The 8,999-nt window shown below is 45.7% G+C and overlaps 1 protein-coding gene across 2 annotated transcripts in view; it reads left to right on the top strand.

Moving 5' to 3' along the window:
• Positions 1 to 2,015: 2,015 nt before the first annotated feature.
• Positions 2,016 to 8,999, top strand: part of SPECC1L (sperm antigen with calponin homology and coiled-coil domains 1 like) — a 63,874-nt gene continuing 56,890 nt past the window's right edge. Inside the window, exons 1-2 of one of the 2 annotated variants that reach the window (XM_050980403.1) lie at positions 2,119 to 2,150; positions 2,966 to 3,045. The gene's annotated coding sequence lies outside the window, so the exon portion shown is untranslated. Of the gene's footprint in view, positions 2,151 to 2,965; positions 3,046 to 8,999 lie in introns of both variants that reach the window. The other variant, XM_050980402.1, reaches the window with a different exon arrangement.

Below are 8,999 nucleotides of genomic sequence, written 5' to 3'. Positions count from 1 at the left end.
GCTCGTTCATTAATTCTCTGAGCTGAGCGGCTGCTTCCTGCTGCAAAACAGAGAGCTGAGCCCTTTGTGGGCTACCGTGAGAAATACATTGTTCAAAACAAATGCAGCCACTTTTTACATCCTTAATACAGAAGCGGTGCCACTGAAATGCCATTTTTTAGCTGATTGATAACTTAAAAATCAACCCGAAGGAAAAAACAGGACAACATTTTGCTGAAGGTATCATGGAGCAGAAAATGTAGCAGAATAACATTGGTTATAGTGTAGGAAAATAAACAGCAGGATTATGACTTAAGCAAAAAGGAGCATTTCAGTGTCAGACGAGTGCACCATGTCTGTGCAGCCGCCTGCCAGGGGAATCCCCACCAGGTAGGAGCAGGCAGGGTGACAAAGAAATGGACAAGGAAGGGCATCTCGATGGAATTGACTTTGTAAGACACACAAACAGAAAAATTTTCCCACCATGTAAATCAAACAATGTTGCAATATCTGGCAGCACACATCCTGCTAGTTTTAAAGGGAATTCTGATGTAATAGAGATATCAGTTACTTTGATTTATAATATAGAAAATTTCACTTCACCAAAGATAACAAGGGGACTGTAAATCATACTTGCCCTACCAGTCTGCAACCTACAAATTCCATATTCCTGTGAATTCAATTGCTATGAATTCTAGGAAGGAATGTACCTCAAGGGAGAACATGCAACTCAATCTTACACTGAAATGTTTCTTTTCCTAAAACAGCTGAGTTGGGAAAGCTTTAGCCTAAATAGAGGGAAACTTTTACAGGAATGTGTCAAATCAGCACATTTTCTTTATTACTGTGTTCATAGCATTTTCCAGGCAGTGTCTGTAAATACAAACTCCGCTATACCTCCCACCAAAGCACCCACGCTGCAATTTGGGGTTATTAACTTCACTTGCTGGTTATTCGTGACAAGTCAAACATCCTGCACAGTGATGGGCTACAAAGCTAAGCTTAGTTTAGTGCATTTGAAGGGAGCTCAGACTCTGAAAGCTTGTGTGCACTTGAGTTCTTGTCACCTAAGAAAGCAAAGCTATTTCCTACAACATGCTGGCTTTGGCTGGGGTAGAGTTAATTTTCTTCAAGGTGGCTAGTACGGGCTATATTTTGGGTTTGTGCTGAACAGTGAAGAAAACTCTAGCCCATTTAAGCCACCACACACATTTAGACATCTACTTCTCACTCGAATGAAAAGCTACAAACATAGATCTGGACAGTAAGGCACAGGTTTACAACACCCACAGCTCCCTCACTCACGTTTCCTGCACTGAGTGCACTTGGTGCCAGAACTTAAAATATGTATGCTTATTCCCCTGCCCCCAAAAAACCCTACAAAATAATTGATTTTTTCACCAGTTTCAGATGCGGGCCGGGGCTGTTGCCATCCTCCCAGCCTCAGCAACGGAGCTGGGGAAGGTTCTGGAGCACAGGTGTGATGAGGAGCGGCTGAGGGAGCTGGGGGGGGTCGGCCTGGAGAAAAGGAGGCTCAGGGGGAACCTTCTGTCCCCCACAGCTCCCTGACAGGAGGATGCGGCCGTGAGGGGTCGGGGTAACAAGGAACAGGATGAGAGGAAACGGCCTCAGGCTGCACCAGGGGAGGTTCAGGTTGGACATGAGGAGTAATTTCTCCACAGAAGGGTTAATCTGACATCGGAACGGGCTGCCCCGGGGGCTGACGGAGTCACCGTGCCGGGAGGTGTTTGAGGACTGATTGAACGTGGCGCTCACTTCACGGCCGTGTTCTAGATGATCCGGTGATGTTGGGTCACAGGTCGGGCTCTACCACCTCAGAGTTTTTCCTGCCTACCTGATGCCGCTAGCCCGCTATTCCGAGTCTCAGGTGCGGAGCAGCCCCGCCCTGACAGAGAGGACGTCCTGAGGGCGGGGCCGCCGCGCGCACGCGCCGCCCGTGCCCGCGCCCCGCCCTTTCCCCTCACGGTCCCCGGGGCGGGCGCGCGGGGGGCGCGTGCGCGGTGCCGCCAGGGGGCGGGGCGGAGGCGGGCGGAGGGGTCCCTGCCGTGCGCGCGCCCCTCCGCGCCCCCCCCCCTCCCGCCGGCCCGGCCCGCGCGGCGCCGCCGGAGCCGGGGCTGCAGAACAGCGGGAAGGAGGCGGCGGCTGCCCCGGTAAGCGCCGAGCGCCGGCGGGCACAGCTTGGCCCCGACCCCCGCCCGCCCGCCGGGGGGTCGCCCGCGGCCGCGCAGGCTCCGGCAGGGCCTGTGTCCCGCGCCCCGGCCGCAGCGCCTCGCGGCCGCGGGAAGCCTCGGGCTCGGCCCTTCCTCACCGCCTCCCCCTGAGGGGCCGCGCTGTCACCCGCGGCGGTGACACCGCCCCGCGCCCGCCTCGGGTACCCCGCGCCTCAGGGGCCGCCCGCGGCACCCTCCGCCCGGCCTGCCGCGTCCTCCCTGTCAGCCGCGGTGCGGTGACCCCGGGGCCGGCGGGGAGGGAGCTGAGCGCCCGCCGGTCCCGGCTGGCGGGGAGGCGCAGGTTGGCCCCCATTTGCATCCCGCGGTGGAATCGTTCGCTTCACGCTGGTGTCTGTGAGAGGGATGGTGGGTGCGTGTGGAGCTCCCTGAGGAGAAGCGCGGAGTGCCCGCGTTCAGCAGCTTTCCAGCTGGGTTTTGGCGTGTTCGGGAGCACCTTTGTCTGGATTCTGGTCTCATGCTTCTCTGGAGCGCGGTTTTTCTGCCTTTTTAGAGCTGAAAGAGCCTCTGAGTTCCAGTTTTGTGTCTGCTGTCTGCCATCCTGTGCCTCATCACTGTTTTAGCTTCCAAGTCTGTAATGACCTGGTATTACTAGGGATGTAGGAAGGCAGGTTCCTGTAGCTGGGCCAAAACCGGTCCCCAGCCTGCTCTGAGAGGTTCTGTACACTGTGTCTTTAGGGAGGAAAACAATGTAGTGCTGTGCTGATGCTCAGCAAACTGCACCCTTCTCTCCACAGCAGCATCTGTGATCGCATGAAGTGTCTGTCTGTGCTGGGATCTGGAAAACACGGTTCTCTTGTAGCAGAAAATGTGTCATGTAAGTGATTCTGCTGAGTGAAAAAAGCTCTAAGGATCTGTGGGTTCTGTTGAAGGGCATAGTCTGTGCAAGTTCTGCTCACCCCAAGAGCAAACAGAAACCTTCTGGAGCTGCTTCCTGCTTCATTAATGGTGTGGACTTTGGCTGCTGAAAGATAGGCAAATTAAAGCCACTGGCTGCTTTTAACACTGTGGGTCACAATGTAGTGCTGTAGTAGCTCAGAAGAAAAGCAGTTTCTTCTCTGTTTCCAGCCTGGTTGAGTGTTGTTAGGTAGTTGCTAACAAAAATGAAAAGAGAAGGTCATTGTAAATAGTCTGAGATTAAAACTGGGAAACTGAGACGGGAGTAGTCTCATGTTTCTTGTAACACTGCCACTTCACTTTCAGCTAATGGAAAAACCAGATTCCAGGCTGGTAAACTAGGTGAAGTAAGGAAAAAACCCTTTGATTTCTCAGATGTTTTTGTATGGCTGAAGATACTTGTCTTTTTCTTTCTTTTTTGAATACAGAACATAATTGGGAATAAAACCTCTCAAATATTTTTAACATATTTTTCTGTTCCTGTCAAATAAAGGGTCATCTAGGTAGATAATGCAGCCCACATTTTCCCAGTTATTTTTTCTGCTCAAGCTAATTGTTGACATGTGTTTTAGTGTGATCATCAGTAAAGATCTGTCTTCTCTCTTTGATTGTTTGAGGGTTTGTTATATTAAAGTCTCATGATGGTGGAACATCAGAGTGGGAAAACCCCAGTGCAGGGATTTCCAGGTGTCATGGACTGTTACCTTCTATTGTGATTTGCAGCTCCAGGGTATTTTCCCTTTCCCTTTGTGCTTTAGGCTGGTGTGATCTTTGTGGCCTTCCAGGCATCTGCCAAAGGTGTCTTCTGCATCAGGCTGGAGCTAAGGTTTCCCTCAATGGAGAGGGAAATCAAAGACAACTTGGGCTGGGGTCTGGCATGTGCTTGGCCACATCATTGCCAGCATAGGCACTGGCATGGCTTGCTTGGGCCAGCTGGCATTTTCCTGAGCCATACCTGGACATCATTTAAAGGTGGAAAATGCCAGGGATAAAACTTCTTGAGTTTTAGAAGTTTCTGTCTTTAGCACATGTTGAGATGGATATTTTTATGCTGCAAAGATTTAATTGTACAAAATAAATCTGATGTACGCTCAACATTTTATATACTGATAGATAAATATTTAGAAGTAACATTTTGAAGTCAAATTTGTGCCACTTTTGCTTAACTATTGGTATGGAGGAGGAAAATAGATCCTCAGTAGGTGGAGGCTGTGGAAACTCCTGAGGAGATTTTTCACTAATGTAATTCAGAAGCTCTTTTTGGACCTTGTGGTGTTGGAGCCTGTCTTGCCAACAAGGATCCAGTCCTAGCAGTGTGTAGAGCTATTAATGGCACTGAATCACTATTGCTCATTGGGAAAACAGCATAAGAAATGTTAGGTTTGTACTTTCTGGCTTAAAAAATCACCCCATTTAGTCTTACTTTTGGTCTTTGACTGAAAAAGGGAGAAAAATCAGCTTCCAACAGTGCTCTATGTACATAATGGTAGCCTTACATGATTAGTTACAGGGAACCTATTACTTGTTTCTTTTGAGCTTATTCCAGCTGAAATGATCAGAGAAACCACCATTTGGAGCACTTAGCAGTAGTGCAGCCTGGAAGTAATCACAGGATTCTATCTTTAAACATAAATAATTCATTAGTAGAGTTTTCACACATATGTACATGATTTTTCTTTGGGAAAGAAGACTTTACTGTCCTACACCTACAAGGCACTACAACTTTTGATCTTCATCAAACATCCAAACTTTTGATCTTAATTTTCTTGGGGTACTTCAGTTTTGCAAAGAACTGACACTGTGTTACAAATCAGTGGCAGAACTAGTAGCTTCCCAAATTGCAGGGAAGAATATACAAGGATAATACAAGGATAAATTCTGAAGTTAGGTGAAAGGACACTTTATGAAAGGTTTCAATCCGTGAGGTTTCAGTACCAAAAAAAAAAAAAAAAAAAAAAATTAGAATAAGTCACTTGTTGCATATTAAATGTTTATAATGCCACTAAAGCAAAATTTCAGAAGAGTAAATAACAAGTTTTTACTTACTTCAAAACTTGGTTTGTCATTTTTGAAAGATAAATCTTGCATAAATTTTATTTTCCATCACTGTGTGCCAGAATAGACCCAAGGTGATGACTGGCTGCAACTAATTGCTAGATATGCAGTTTTATTCAGGAAAATAAACTGAGCACCTAACATGTAGTATTTAAATAGCAGTAAAAAAGAGTTAAGGTAGGGTTGAAGTACTTGAGTGATGTATTTGATGAAATCAGTCTGAAAGTATTTGTATATTTGGATGCTAAAAGCATTTCCTTGACTTTGGTCGTTTGGCCAGTGTGGGATACATGCTCTGCACAGGTACACACAGTGAGTGATGACTTTCTGTGGGATCTGCCTTTGGGGAGGTGGGTGGGAAGCATGACCAGGGTGCTGGCATTCTTACTGCTCCTTGAAACTTTGTGTTCTTCTTAATGCATTTCTGGGGATGTTCTTAATTAAAAGCACACGGTGGTTTTGGCAGATGGAGCCTTCCTGAAGCTTCGGCTGCAGCATTTCCTTGCAGTGTGAGGGCTGGTGCTGGAGAGTATTCCAGCATTGAAATACTGCAAAGTATTTCACTGCTAGAACGTTGGCTGTCTTTGTATGGGCAGCTCTTAAGTGACATGGGCAAGTTTATAAAAATGATCTGCTAAAGTTTGACTTTCTCACTTTCTCTGTTTAGCTGTAGGATTTTAATTTTTTTTTCCTTTTTCCTGAGTTGCCAGATTATACTGAGCTAAAATTTTCTTTTATTTAGCAAAATAAATGACATTGAGGGTAGATAATGGGTGTGCATTTAAAGTAGCATCTGCTGTGCAGTGTCTTTTCAGACAGTGGTCTTACCTGTTTCAATTTGCTCTTCCCTAACAAGTGACCAGCACTTTAAATGGTTAATGGCAAATATTTCCTTCAAGTCCCTGAAGGAATATAGACTTTTCTGGAAGAGAAAAGGAAAACTAAACCTACTTTTATAGGCATGAGTCCTTCCACAAATCTGAGTAACTGTGTACACTTGAAGTTTAAGTTTTGTTTTTATTTCTTTCTGTGACAAAAAAAAAAGAACCTTCTTTCCTTTCAGTGATAGAATCGTGTAAAGCTACTTTGTATCTGCACTTGCTTACATGAGATGGACAATTAATGTCTCTTTTGGAAATGAACTTTTAAATACATACAGTTGTTGGTAGTTGTTGTCATCAAATTATTCTTGATTTAGGATTTTTAATTATGAGATGCATCTTTGAATGTGGTAATATCGTTGGATTTAACTATGCTGAGGGCATAAGGAATTAACATGTTAAAATGAAAACTTTGTGACTTAAAGTTGCTGTTCTTTCTAGAAATTGAGGTGTGCTACAGCCAATTCTTGCCCAGAGCTCTGGTCTTTCCTCTCTTCTGTTTGAAAGAGAAGCAGCAATAGCAAATGCAGCTTGAAAGCAGTGGATGGATAGCATAACTTAAATGCAGAATTCCTATTTTTGTAATTCCACAAAACTACAGGAGAAGATTTCCTCAACCTGCAGCATGGGTGTGCCTGTGACTTTGGAAAAGTTTAAAGGTGCCATCATGCTGTTCTCCAAAGGCTTTGATAGTTTGCTGGGATAGATATTACTGTAAACAATGTAATTTCTGTTTGTGGATATTTTAAAGGGTATAGATCCAAGTGTGCAGATGAAATTGCAATCTACTTTGTTTCATATTCAGAACTACATTTGCTGTGTTAAAAACTTGAAATCATACAAAGTTTTGTTACAGAAACTTCTTGACAGTTTTCTGAAAATCTTTCTGACATACACACCTGTAAAACATAAATAGTAGTGTGTATCTATAGAAGAAAATTAAGACTATCAGTTATGGACGTTAGTGTTGTAATATAAAGGAATAATATGAAGGAAAAAAAATACTTCAGTATAGCCTTTTCTAATAGAAAGACTGCATTTTTCTGGAGGAAAAACTGTTCTGAGGCCTTCAGTCATGCATCAAAGGCTTGCCAGGAAACCTGGAGATCCAGGGGCTTTTCAAAGAAATACCTTAAAAGGGTTTCACAGTGAAAAGTGCACTTGGCATTCCATGAGGAGATCAGCAGCTACATCAGCTAGGGATGCTGTTCTGGGCTTTTTGTGCTTTCCCGGGCTTTGTCCCATCTAGAGTTCTGCATTGCTCCAGCAACCAAACTGTCCCGGGGAACAGCAGCTCCATAAACTAGCTGGTGATTCACCCTTTTATGGAAGGCTTGGAATAAAATTTGGAAGAGAAATAGTCTTACCCTTTTTCCCTGGGGAAATAAAAAATAACAATAGATGGGAACCTCTCTATCCTGTCACAAGGACTTTTCTATCATATGACTCAAATTTATGTCCTTGAGCTTCTATGCTGGGGCCAGTAACTGCTCCTCCCTTAGTGACACCAGAGTCTTTAGGAAGGATTTGCATGTGGCTCTGTCTGCCAGGACTGAAGCCTTTAAACTGTGTAATGAGTGTGCAGTTGACAGGTCTTGGAGGTGAGGAAAGATGTGGGACTGCACAGAATTGAAATCTGTAGATAGCCAGGCTTCAGACCCCTGAGTGCCCTGTTTAGTGAGGTGGTGATAGCATAAAAATAGCACTGTTCATCTGTGCCCTGGCAGAGTGTGGCTTGGAAAGTGTTGCTGGCTTGGTGGGGGGCAGTAAGAGGTTCATTTATAGCAGGGCTGTTGCTGAGAGGCCAATAGCCTGAAACTGAATTAAAACAAATTTGGAGGTACACCATCTCTGCAAGGATGACACTTCCTTCTTGTTCCCAGTCCCGCTGCTTCCTTTGCATAGTATCTAGCAATTACAAGGTGAGTCAGATCAGTCCTGATCTGTCTGAAAGACCAACTCATCAAAAATGAGCTGTGATCTCTAGAATGGAGAGAAGGGAGAGGACTGTGGAAGGGGTGGGACTGCCTCTTTAGGTGGCAAGGTACAATTAAGTTATTTTCATGACTAACTTAAGCAATCCCCAGCAGGCACTTCCCTCCCCCAGCCTTAGTGAGGTTGACTTGTGCATGAGCCATTCCCATTCAGGCCATTTGCTTGGTGCATCTGAGACCAGGATGGTCCTTCTGGGCTTGGGAATCCCAGAGGTGTAAGCACCTGGGGCCTGGGAAGGTCCTCAGGTGATGCATCTCTTTGTTGCTTCTTCTGTTCTCTGAGATTTTTTTGTTGCAATGCCTTCAAGAATGTTGTCAGACCAGGTTGGGGGTGAAGTGGACATGGCGAGCACTCAGTCACCTCCCAGTTCCAGGTGTCCAGGCAATAGAAAGTCCTCAAGCTGAGAATCAATCAGCTGCTGGTAAGAACAGATCTATAACCATCCTGGTATCAGGGCTGGGAGTGTTTGGATTTTGCATGAACTGAAGATCTGGTGGAGTGTTTTGGATGAGCATGAGACCTAGGCAAAGTTAATCACTTCTCTTACAGGTTTTACCTGTAACACACGAGTGTTGGGAGCCACTGGTCTGCCTCTGAAATGGCTCTTTGCACGTCCTTTCTCTGTCCCCTTCCTGTGATGGGCACCTGGCTGCTGCCTGCCCTCCTCCTCCCTGGGAACTCCATGCAGAACTTGATGCCTTTGCTACAGTTGTTGATATCTCAGTTCATCTGACAGCATTTACAGTGAACCAAAGGGAGGAGGTCACCACTGGTCACCTGCTCGAGGCAGCACTTCTGGGAACAGCTGTGCTGGAGAGAGAACATGGCAGTGAAATGTTGTATGGTGAGCCAGTTAGTTTGAAAGGGAAGGAAAATGTTGTGTTCGTCCTACACCTTTTGTTGTGCTGTTCTGCCAACTCCCCTGGTTTTAAAATTGACAGGG

This window comes from Serinus canaria, chromosome 15 (genome assembly GCF_022539315.1).
Source record: "Serinus canaria isolate serCan28SL12 chromosome 15, serCan2020, whole genome shotgun sequence".
Classification (NCBI taxonomy): Eukaryota; Metazoa; Chordata; class Aves; order Passeriformes; family Fringillidae; genus Serinus; species Serinus canaria.
The sequence above is the reverse complement of the archived record's forward strand: the minus strand, read 5'-3'. Positions and strand labels throughout refer to the sequence as shown.